This window comes from Oncorhynchus masou, chromosome 17, assembly GCF_036934945.1.
Source record: "Oncorhynchus masou masou isolate Uvic2021 chromosome 17, UVic_Omas_1.1, whole genome shotgun sequence".
Lineage (NCBI taxonomy): Eukaryota > Metazoa > Chordata > Actinopteri > Salmoniformes > Salmonidae > Oncorhynchus > Oncorhynchus masou.
Window position 1 is genome coordinate 18,170,345 of NC_088228.1, and position 13,166 is coordinate 18,183,510.

Genomic DNA, 13,166 nt, shown 5'->3' on the forward strand with positions numbered 1-13,166 from the left:
CATTCCAATTCATCCCAAAGGTGTTCGATGGGATTGAGGTCAGGGCAATGTGCAGGCCAATCAAGTTCTTCCACACTGATCTCGACAAACCATTTCTGTATGGACCTTGCTTTGTGCACAGGGACATTGTCATGCTGAAACAGGAAAGGGCCTTCCCCAAGTTGGAAGCACAGAATCATCTAGAATGTCATTGTATGATGTAGCGTTAAGATTTCCCTTCACTGGAACTAAGGAGCCTGAACCATGAAAAACAGCCCCAGACAATTATTCCTCCTCCACCAAACTTTACAGTTGGCACTATGCATTGGGGCAGGTAGCATTCTCCTGGCATCCACCAAACCCAGATTTGTCCGTCGAACTGCCAGATGGTGAAATGTGATTAATCACTCCAGAGAATATGTTTCCATTGCTCCGGAGTCAAATGGCAGCGAGCTTTACACCACTCCAGCCGACGCTTGGGATTGTTCATGGTGATCTTAGGCTTGTGTGCGGCTGCTCGGCCATGGAAACCCATTGCATGAAGCTCCCGACCATCACTTCTTGTGCTGGTATTGCTTCCAGACGCAGTTTGGAACTCGGTAGTCAGCGTTGCAACCGAGAAGATGCGGGAGCTGTGAGCTAGTGTGGCCTACCACTTTGCGGCTGAGCCGTTGTTGCTCCTAGACATTTCCACTTCACAATAACAGCACTTAAAGTTGACCGGGGAAGCTCTAGCAGGGCAGAAATTTGATGAACTGACTTGTTGGAAAGGTGGCATCCTATGACGGTGCCACATTGAAAGACACTGAGCTCTTCAGTAAGGCTATTCTACTGCCAAAGTGTTATCTATGGAGATTGCTTGGCTGTGTGCTTGATATTGTATACCTGTCAGCAACGGCAGTTGATGAAATAGTCAAAAATACTCATTTGAAGGGATGTCCACATACTTGATTATATATATTATACTTTGAAACAAAGTATACACCTCACACATATGATTATGGCTTAAAAAAGAAGACACCTGTACCATGTCAGATACAGAGTTGAAACGTGTTCTAATTTGAATTTGCATCCCAATATTTCACTTTATACACATCACGGAAGACTGAAATATAACAAAACGATTTGACATAGCAACACTTGATTTTCAGCGTGATTTTTTTAAATTATGCTTATTAAGTATGAAATTAAGAAAAATGTTAATAACATTCCACCCATGAGGCCACTAGAAGGCGATTGGTAATTTGACTGCAGGAAAGGCCAACCATAATGCTATGGATCCACTTTAGCAGTTATGCTAGGCTCAAACATAAATCTGCTGGTGCCTGGGTACAAATATTTGCCTCTCGTAGTGTATAGTAAGGAGCACAAGCCCTCACATGTCAATATTGGGCTCTTTTATTAAGAGCTTTGGGAGTTTTAGGGAATTCTAAATTTGTGAATCATAATATCCAGAAAAAGATTAAGACAAAACAGGAGAAACAAAGCTATCAACATACTGCTTTTAAGTCTTCCCAAACGTCTCCATTTATTCCAGTATTTTGTCTTAGACATAGGGAATAGGGACGAGAATAAGCGACAAACAAAAAGTCAATAGAGCCAACTAGTAATGTCTGTGACATGAGGGAGAGCTCAACGTCTGCCCTAGAGAACCCACTGTTATCCATCACTCGTGACCTTGACCTGGCAGTGTTCTGTAGGAGTGGGTGTCCCGAGCCCTCTGGAGACTGGAGTCAGCGAAGAGAGAAGAGGGTTGAAGATATCCATATGCCACGCTTGACCTATCCCCAGATGAAAGAATGCTGTCTGGATTGATTTCTTAACAGAGGTGACCTTTTGGGTCTTCGCCTCATCAGGGGGGGGAGAGAGGAGAGAGAGATAGGGCGGAGGTGTGTCCATTAATGGGCTTGGAGTTTTAGAGAGAGGAGATGATAGAAAGAGGGGGAGGGCACACGGACATATTATGTTGACACAGGTGAAAATTCACTAGAAATAGACCCCAGAGAACCAGATAAACGACTGTATAATGGTGCCTCAGACAAATACATTCTATATGGTTTGGATGAGTAATTTCTTATATGCAGTATATTAATGCAAAGAGCACTTTACATTTTATAAGTGGGGAAAGTCACGCCATCCACTACCTATGAATAGCACCTGTTTTCAACATTAACCCTCACATTAAACTAACTATGGAGAACATCAAGGATAACATTCATTAACCCTCACATTAAACTAACTATGGAGAACATCAAGGATAACATTCATTTTTTGGACCTCGACATTAGTAAAAATGACAAAGGTTGTTTGCACACATCAATCTTTAGGAAGCCTACAGATGGGAATAACATTCTGAGGGCAGACAGCTTTCACCCCAAAGACTAAAAGAGAATATAAAATATGGCCAATTCCAAAGTGTCCGCAGAATTTGCGATCAGGAAACAGACTACAGTGTCAAATCTGCTGAATTGGAGAATCGCTTCTTGAATCGAGGCTACAGCCTTCAGGTCCTGAAAGATGCAGGTATAAGGGCTGGATTACTTGACAGAGAGAACTTGTTTGAGAAGGGGAGAGCCTCGTGATACATCAGAGAGAGTGTATTTTGTTACATAATACAGCACTGAAGCAGAGAACATTAAAATAATCAGTCAAAATAATTGGGGAATCATCCAAAGTGATACGCTACTACGCCAAGTCTTTCCTGAGCCACCAGTCATAAGCTTTTAGAGATGTCCTACCCTAAATGACAAAGTAGTCCACAGTTATCTTCCGGGTGACTCTCAAAACACTTGGCTTGACCACAAACCCACGGGCTCTTTTAAATGTAACCATTGAAACCACTGCAGAAATATTGCACAGAAGAGGTATTTTGTTGACACAGATTCCAAAATGGAGTATTACGTCAAGCATTTCTTTAACTGCAAAACCACTCATGTCATCTATAGATTGGAATGTCCACAATGCAAGGTGTTCTACATTGGACAGACAAAGAGGCGCCTTCAAGACCCCATGGCAAGGTACTACAAGTCCTTACACCATGTCAACCCTGCCTCCCTACAAGCTATGGGTATTGATCATATTCCGGCCTCTACTAGAAAAGAGGACCGTCTTAAACAGTTAAATCAAATGGAAAGATTTTGGATTTACAAACTACAGACCACTAAATACCCTGGTTTAAATGAAGATATGGATTTGCAAACTACAGGCCACTAAATACCCTGGTTTAAATGAAGATATGGATTTACAAACTACAGGCCACTAAATACCCTGGTTTAAATGAAGATATGGATTTACAAACTACAGACAACTAAATACCCTGGTTTAAATGAAGATATGGATTTACAAACTACAGGCCACTAATTACCCTGGTTTAAATGAAGATATGGATTTACAAACTACAGGCCACTAAATACCCTGGTTTAAATGAAGATATGGATTTACAAACTACAGGCCACTAAATACCCTGGTTTAAATGAAGATATGGATTTACAAACTACAGGCCACTAAATACTCTGGTTTAAATGAAGATATGGATTTACAAACTACAGGCCACTAAATACTCTGGTTTAAATGAAGATATGGATTTACAAACTACAGGCCACTAAATACCCTGGTTTAAATGAAGATATGGATTTACAAACTACAGGCCACTAAATACCCTGGTTTAAATGAAGATATGGATTTACAAACTACAGGCAACTAAATACCCTGGTTTAAATGAAGATATGGATTTACAAACTACAGGCCACTAAGTACCCTGGTTTAAATGAAGATATGGATTTACAAACTACAGGCCACTAAATACTCTGGTTTAAATGAAGATATGGATTTACAAACTACAGGCCACTAAATACTCTGGTTTAAATGAAGATATGGATTTACAAACTACAGGCCACTAAATACTCTGGTTTAAATTAAGATATGGATTTCTCACCCTTCTTGTAGGGTCGTGATGGGTCCATTTGCTGTCATCTAGTGGACATTTTGCTAAATTGCCCTCAGCTATGTTTAGACTGTTGTTGTTCATGTTTTGCTGTGTTCTAGTGTACTAGGGAATATATTGCTTTCTTATTCTTGACACTTCTCCCAGTCATATTTAAGGTTACAACTACCTTTCTAAGTGTTCTGATACTTCTAGCTTGGAGTTGTATCTTTATGATAACATAGCTACAGCATTTCGCCTTTTAATGTGTATATTATTGCTTACTAGGTGTGTCCAATCAATTTTGTGACCACTCCTTCTTTCAATTAGGGTTAATTGGAAAAGCTGTTCAAAAGAGGACATTGTATTCCCTTTTTTTGTACTCCCTGATGAAGGCCATGCAGCCGAAACGCATCGGTTTTTAAAAACTTTGTTTCTATTGAACATGCCATACTAATAAAGGCATTTTAATTCATTATATGAAGAGTGCCTTGGTCCTCTTTTCTTTTTGATGACCAATTTACCCCTTTTACCAAAGTGTACCTTCTACCAAAAATGTACTATTGTGTACCTTAGTAGCACTTCCCTCCCTCCTCTTTCTACTAGCACCTGTTTTCTGTTGGTTTGATTGTTATTGACTGAGTGGAATATGTTAAATTATATATTGCATCTCAAGTGGGTCCAATTCGTCGACTTATATAAGGTCCCATTACATTGAACAGCATGTTGTGTGGTCTTCGCGCGCCTTGTAAAGGAACGAGACATGTGGTACTCTTATCGTTCTGTTTCAATATCTTGTGCGTTCCATTTATGTGTGTTTGAAAAGCCACATTCCAATGCCTGCTCGGGTGTTCTACTTTAAGCCTGGGTTGACACATTGTCACCAATGAGGAACAGGTAAATCAAATAAAAGTGTATTTGTCATGTGCACCAAATACAACAGGTGTAGGTAGACCTTACAGTGAAATCCTTACTTACAGGCTCCAATCAATAGTACAAAAAAGGTATTAGGTGAACAAGTAAAAAGACAAGCTATAGACAGTAGCGTGGCTATAAAAAGTAGCGAGGTATGTACATGTAGATATGGTTAAAGTGACTATGCATACATGATGAACAGAGAGTAGCAGGTGCGTAAAAGAGGGGTGGGCGGGTGGTGGGTGCAGGACACAATGCAGATTAGAAGTCGACCGATTATGATTTTTCAATGCCGATACCGGAGGACCAAAAAAAGCCAATGGACCAAAAAAATTGATTGGCTATATTGACAATATCATAATTACAAAATAAAAACTAAATTGTTACGTGGTTCCAGTGACCAACAGATCTAAGTGGTCTCATGCAGGTAGAACCCAGTCAAAAGAGAATGTTCTAGATTTGGGGCGGCAGGGTAGCCTAGTGTATAGAGAGTTGGATTAGTAACCAAAAGGATGCAAGTTCAAATCCCCGAGCTGACAAGGTACAAAGCTGTTGTTCTGCCCCTGAACAGGCAGTTAACCCACTGTTCCTCAGCTGTCATTGAAAATAAGAATTTGTTCTTAACTGACTTGCCTAGTTAAATAAAGGTAAAAAAATAAATGTAAAATATCATGCTCTCTTGCTGTACTATTTTAACATGCTGTTCACATTTTAACATGCTGTTACTGTTCCTTACAACCAACAATGTGTTGGCATGCCTTAGCAACCATTAGGCTCCAAACTACAGAAAAATGCAGCCAGGCCCCATTAAACTACAGCCAGGCCCCATTAAACTACAGCCAGGCCCCATTAAACTACAGCCAGGCCCCATTAAACTACAGCCAGGCCCCATTAAACTACAGCCAGGCCCCATTAAACTACAGCCAGGCCCCATTAAACTACAGCCGGGCCCCATTAAACTACAGCCAGGCCCCATTAAGATGCTGGAATGTATTCTGATAAATTCCTGAGGAGGACACACCTAAAATGGATGTGTACATAATCTGTGATCCATCTGTTGAGAACCATTATAGATTTCATTGATTCTTATACTGTACATACAGTCAAATCAGACTCTCTCTCTCTCTCTCTGAGACGCCAACACACACATGTTATCAATGGAGCAGTTAAGAACAGTGTCAATATTTGTTTGTATTGAGATAGAGAGCGAGAGAGCGAGAGCGAGAGAGAGAGAGAGCGAGAGAGAGAGAGAGAGAGAGAGAGAGAATAATTAGAGGGAGCATACTTAAGTTGACACAGGACACCAGATAAGACAGGAGAATTTCACCAGATATAACAAACTGACCCTAGCCCCCCGGGAATAGACTATTGCAGCATTGATACTGGAGGCTGAGACATGGGGGGGTTGGGGGACACTGTGGCAGGACCAACCAGGCAGGATATAACCCAGCCCACTTTGCTATATAACCCTGCCCACTTTGCCATAGCATAGCTCCCACAACTACAGGGATATCAACAGACCACCAACTTACTATCCTGAGACATGGCTGAGTATAGCCCACGAAGATCTCTGTCACCACACGAGCCTGAGGGGCCGCAAAACAGAACAGGAAGATCACGTCAGTGATTCAACTCACTCAAGTCAAGTATAGCGGAAAATGCCTAGCACAACGTGACGCACCCCTCCTAGGGACGGCTTGGAAGAGCACTAGTAAGCCAGCCCCCATAATAGGGTCAGAGGCAAAGAATCTCAGTGGAGACAGGGGAGAGAGGGGAGCCTTTCAGGCAGAGACAGCAAGGGCGTTTCGTCACTCCAGTGTCTTGCCATTCACCTTCGCACCCCTGGGCCAGACTACACTTAATCATAGGACCTACTGAAGTGATGAATCTTCAGTAAAGTCTTAAAAGTAGAGACTTTTAAGTCTTTACTGAATGTAGCTCTGTAGGAGAAAACACTGCCTCCAGCTGTTTACTTTAGGGACTATTAGGAGGCCAGCGTTGTGTGACCGTAGCGTACGTGTAGGTATGTACGTCAGGACCAAATCGCATAGATAGGTAGTCCATGTTATGCTTTGTAGGTTACCATTAAAACCTTGAAATCAGCCCCAGCCTTAACAGGAAGCCAGTGTAGAGAGGCTAGGACGGTAGTAATATGTTCAAATTTTTTCTTTCTGGTCAAGATTCTAGCAGCTGAATTTTAGCACTAACTGAAGTATATTAAATGCTTTATCCGGGTAGCCAGAGAGTAGAGCATTGCAGTAGTATAATCTAGAAGCGACAAAAGCACAGATTAGCATTTCTGCATCATTATTGGACAAAATGTTTTAGATTTTTGCAATGTTACGAAGATTTTAAAAAGCTGTCTGAAACACAAACTTGCAGGGTAGGAAATTTTGGAGCTTCAACATGTTTCATTGAAATGTACAGCTGTGTGTCGTCCGCATAGCAGTGAAAGTTGACATTATGTTTCCAAATGACCCCATCAAGAGACAGAATATATAGTGAAAACAATAGTGGTCCTAAAACGAAACCTTGGAATACCAAAACTTACCATTGATTTGTCAGAGGACAAACCATCCACAGAGACACACTGATATCTTTCGGACAGATAAGATCTAAACCAGGCAAGAACTTGTCCGTGTAGACCAATTAAGGTTTCCAATCTCTCCAAAAGAATTTGGTGATTGATGGTGTCGAAAGCAGCACTAAGGTTAAGGAACATGAGGACAGATGCAGAGCCTTGGTCTGACGCCATCAAAAGCTAATTTACCACAGTGCAGTCTCAGTACCTATGATGGGGTATAAAACCAGACTGGAGCGTGTTGTATACATTATTTGTATTCAGGAAGGCAGTGAGTTACTGCACAACAACTTTCTCTAAAATATTTGAGATGAATAGGCCGATAGTTCGATATAGGCCAATAGCTTTTTTAAATTTTCTGTGTCAAGGTTTGGCTTTTTCAGGAGAGGCTTTATTACTGCCACTTTTAGTGAGTTTGGTGCACATAGGAAGGCCAAGCACAGAAGTAGCTCATTCAGTAATTAAGTTGGAATAGAGTCCAGTAGGCAGCTGGAAGGTTTCGAGGCCATGACTATTTTAGTGAATGTGTTGAAAGATACAGGATTTAAAAAAACTTGAGGGTCTCCATTGATCCCGTAATTTGTTTTCTAATGATCATGATCTTTTAGTCTAAGAAGTTCATGAATTCATCACTGCTGAAGTGAAGGCCACTCACTTGTGTCAGACGTAGGTGTATAGGTGGCAGGGAAGTCAGGCGCAGGAGAGTCAAAAGGAGTGTAAATGGAGTCTTTTAATAAAGTCCACGTAGTATGCTCCATCACACTAAAATGTACACATACAAACAAACATGGGTACGAGGACCCGATGCGCACCTATACAATAAGCAACTACACTGACAATAGAACAATCTCTGACAAAGACATGAGGGGAAACAGAGGGTTAAATACACAACAGGTAATGAATGGGATTGAAAACAGGTGTGTGGGAAGACAAGACAAAACCAATGGAAAATGAAAAAAGGATCAATGATGGCTAGAAGACCGGTGACGTGGAACGCCGAGCACCACCCGAACAAGGAGAGGCAACGACTTCGGCAGAAGTCGTGACAACTTGGGGAATGCTGCTTTTTAGTTAGCTTTGCGACAGTATCAAAAACACATTTAGGATTGTTTTTCTTCTCCTCAAATCAGGTTGTAAACATTTAGATCCCCGATATTTATTCCACGGGACAAAACTAGATCCAGGGTATGACTGTGGCAAAACCCACCCGAGTCAATGATGGCTCCGAAAGCCATTTGGAGTGGGTCTGTGGACTTTTCCATGTGAATATTGAAGTCACCAAAAATGTGAACGTTATCTGCCATGACTACGAGGTCCAATAGGAATTCAGGGAACTCAGTGAGTAATGATGTATATGGCCTAGGAGGCCTGTAAACAGTAGCTATAAAAAGTGATTGAGTCGGCTGCAAAGATTTTTTGACTAAAAGCTCAAAAGACGAAAATGCAGTCTTTTTTTCGGAAATTGAAATGTGCTGTTGTAAATGTTAGAAACAACTCTTCCTTCGTGGAATTTGCGGGGGATATGGTCACTAGTGTAACCAGGAGGTGAGGCCTCATTTAAGAAAGTAAATTCATCAGTCTCGAGCCATGTTTCAGTCAGGCCAATCACTATGGTTATGATCAGTGATTAGTTATTTGACTATGACTGCCTTGGAAGTGAGGGATCTAACATTAAGTAGTGCTATTTTGAGATGTGAGATATTATCACAGTCTATTTTAATAATGACAGGAATGGAGGAGGTCTTTATTCCAGAGAGATTGCTAAGGCGAACACCGGCATGTTTAGTTTTGCCCGAACTAGATCGAGACACAGACACAGACTCAATGGGGAAAGCTGAGCTGACTATACTGACTGTGCTACTGGAATACACCACTAAGCTGGAAAGCTGGCTAATAGCCTGCTGCCTGGCCTGCACCCTATCTCATTGTAGAGCTAGAGGAGTTAGAGCCCTGTGTATGGTGATAGATAAGATGAGATCACTTCTCCAGATGGATGGAGTCTGTCTCTCCTCAGTAGGTCAGGCTTGGTCCCGTTTGTGGGGGAGTCACAGAAAGAAGGCCAGTTATCTATAAATTCTATACTTTGGGAGGGGAAGAAAACAGTTTTCAACCACTGATTGAGTTGTGTAAATCTGATGGAGAGCTCATCACTCCCCCTAACCGGGAGGGGGCCAAAGACAATTGCTCGATGCCAACACATCTTTCTTGCTAAATTGAATGGTCAATCCGACATCTGATGGGCCATGCAACATTTACAACATATGGCCTCTGTCAGGGCGTTCATACTTCTTGCACTTCGCAGAGCAGCGCAGAGCTGTTGTAAAGGAAGTTGTCAAGGAAGTGAGTTTGTGTTTACACTGGACCTCCCACAACATCCCTATACCATCTACACTCGCCAGTTTTAGCCTCAGCCAGCACCATCTTCAGATGAGCTTTCACGTCAGTAGCCCTGCACCCTGGTAAACAATGTATGATCCCTGGATGATTCTTTTTAAGTCTAATATTGCAGGTAATGGAGTCGCCATTGACTAGGGTTTTCAATTTGTCAGAGCTAATGGTGGGAGGCTTCAATGGCTCAGACCCCTTACCTAATGTTCCCTCTAAACTGCGCGTGTGTGGGCATCTCCCCCGGGAATGCCAGCAGAAGAAATATGAGCACAGAGAAGAACGAGATTGAACGTCACTCAACTTTCTAGAGTTTTCCCCGTTAGTTAACACTATCAACGTTTCCTTTTACTGTAGGAATTGTGATCGAATCAACCCAATATTAGCCACTTTTAGTGCAACATACCAAAACAAAACAAACTATGCAAGACTAACTATGGAAGTGATTTTGTTCTACCTAAGTACACCCAAGTGTATGTAAACTTCCGACATCAACTCTATGTGTGATGATTGTGAGGCGCGATACAAATTCAATAGTCACAAGACAGGACTTCAAATAGGCCTATAGCACATCAAGGGAGTTGTAACCTACTGTTTAGATGGATTGAATGGAAACTGAAATCTGGACACTGACTGTAGGTCTATAATCTCTCACATTAATAATAACTCCGGGAGCATTAAGCATTTATTGTAGTAAATTGATACACCAAATGCAGGCAAAATGTGGATTTGGGAAAAGGAGTGGAGAAATATGATTCATTTATTTATGCATCTTGATAGAAGGTAAGGCTCAGTTAGATACCATCTGCAGAGCTTCTATCTTCATCATAAAAGCAACATAAAAGCTGATTGTATTTCAATCACATTTTTCCTACACATAAAATAAGAAATTGCTCTTAACTGATTTGCCTAGTTGGAGGAGGTCCTGCAGATCTATGTCCAGATAAAGCGTCCAGGGTGAAAAAGCTGTGTGAGGAAAAAACGAAGACCTTGAGAAACTTGTTAGATACAGATATTCATTAAATAGTTGTTAAGAGTAAACATCGAAAACATTTGGCAAGTAGCCAAGTAGCAACAAACAGTACAATAGTACAGCCGTACAAAGACAATGCGGAAGTACGTTGAGTCAACAGTCACTTTAGATGGGGGGAGTATGCTTTTATATTATTACAGGCAAACACTTGGTAACTTTGTTCATTGTGCATGTGATATTGATATAGCCCTATGTGTAAGTACCATATGGACAAATATATGGATAAATGAATGTATAAATATGCAATGACACACGTTAGAAAATAGTATTTTGACCAAGTGTCTAAATGTCCATTGCCATTTTGTCGATGTAAAATGAATGATTTCCAACAGTAATCTGCTTTTATTGCTTACAGCTCTTCAGCCTAAACCATATGACAGCTCTTCATCCTAACCCATATTACAGCTCTTCAGCCTAACCCATATTACAGCTCTTCAGCCTAACCCATATTACAGCTCTTCAACCTAACCCATATTACAGCTCTTCAACCTAACCCATATTACAGCTCTTCAACCTAACCCATATTACAGCTCTTCAGCCTAACCCATATTACAGCTCTTCAGCCTAACCCATATTACAGCTCTTCAACCTAACCCTTATTACAGCTCTTCAGCCTAACCCATATTACAGCTCTTCAGCCTAACCCATATTACAGCTCTTCAGCCTAACCCATATTACAGCTCTTCAACCTAACCCATATTACAGCTCTTCAGCCTAACCCATATTACAGCTCTTCAGCCTAACCCATATTACAGCTCTTCAGCCTAACCCGTATGTATGTATATTCAGGACATTTCGTCAAGAGAGTTATTGATATTCCACGAATACTTTACTACATGACATATGGGAACATATTATCAATCAGATTAGTCCCTTACGTAAATGTATGAAACTGCATTAAAAAGTACACTAAGTGCAGTAAAAGTACACTAAGTGCAGTAAAAGTACACTAACTGCAGTTGACTGGGGTATTTTGGACGCAGTAATTGCAGAACAACAGCAATTATACTGCAATCTTTTTTCGTAAGGTGTGCCATTATTCATTTCATATCACAGTTCCCTTAATGTGATTTTGTTGTAATTGTAATCGGCCTCCCTTATGGGTGCATTGTTATCTGGCTAGCAGCAGGTTTGCCTTGTTTTAAAGGGTAGTGCCACCCTCTTCAGATAGATAAGAATGCATAGATCAATAGAGTAGTGTAGCATCATCTGCCTCCCTTTTGGGAAATATTCAGTGTCTGGGCAAAGTATTTGCTTACATGCATTTACAGTGATAAGGAAGAGCTTTGTAATTGACATTTTTGTCATTTAGCAGACACTCTTATCCAAAGCGATTTACAGGAGCAGTTGGGGTTAAGAGCCTTGCATCAACAGATTTTTCACCCTGTCGCCTCAGATATTCAAACCAGCGACCTTCCGGTTACTGGCACAACACTCTTAACCGCCGCTAGGCTACCTGCCACCCTAATGAATGTCATGAATGCTCTCTCGACACACACTCTGTCACATAATATTATTTCTCCTTGAAGTCACTGAGCTTTACTTTGCTTTACTCTTACTTGACTTGACTTTAATGAATGCACATGTATCTTCTGTAAATGTGCAATTTAGCTTAAAGGCTCATTTCCATTTGTAGTCCCTGGATTACAGATTAAGTTTTCATTGAGGAGGAAGTGGCTAATATGATACATGTTATAGTGCATGTCAACAACCTGGAGTATTTCACATTCTGAACTGTTATATAGTACAGATGTAGGATCCTAATTTGAGCCAGTTTGCTAGAGCAGAAAAATTATCCTGCAGCAATGGGAAATGTAAATTATTATGTGGATTATAATAAATTGACATTTTTATAGGCGTTGATACATTTTTCGTTAGGGAAAATCAAGTCTGACATTTCTAAATGGAAATTACCAATTTTAGAAGCTTTTTCTAAACCTCAAATACACTGCAAGTTTGCATTTCCTGCTGCGCAGGAAAATTCTCAGCAACAAAATAATGATTGAATTAAGATCCTACATCTGTACAGACAATTTACCCTTCTGTTTCCAGTATGATTTTGCCAAGACAGCAAGCACTGAGTAAATACACTCCTTTTCTATGACCAATATGCAACAAAGTATGTTTTTTTAGGTTTTGCATGATTTTGTTTTACCATCATTGATGGAATGAACCAGGTTAATATTGATGAATATTGGTTATAAGAAAAGTGAAAGTTGTTAACTACCAAGCTTGCTTATATCTGCATTGTTTGTTCCTGTTCATAAACAAACCCATTGTCAAACACAAGATTTCTATAAATGCCACCTTGTTTAAGTATTAATCTGCTTTAACTTTGTTTCAGTTTTTTG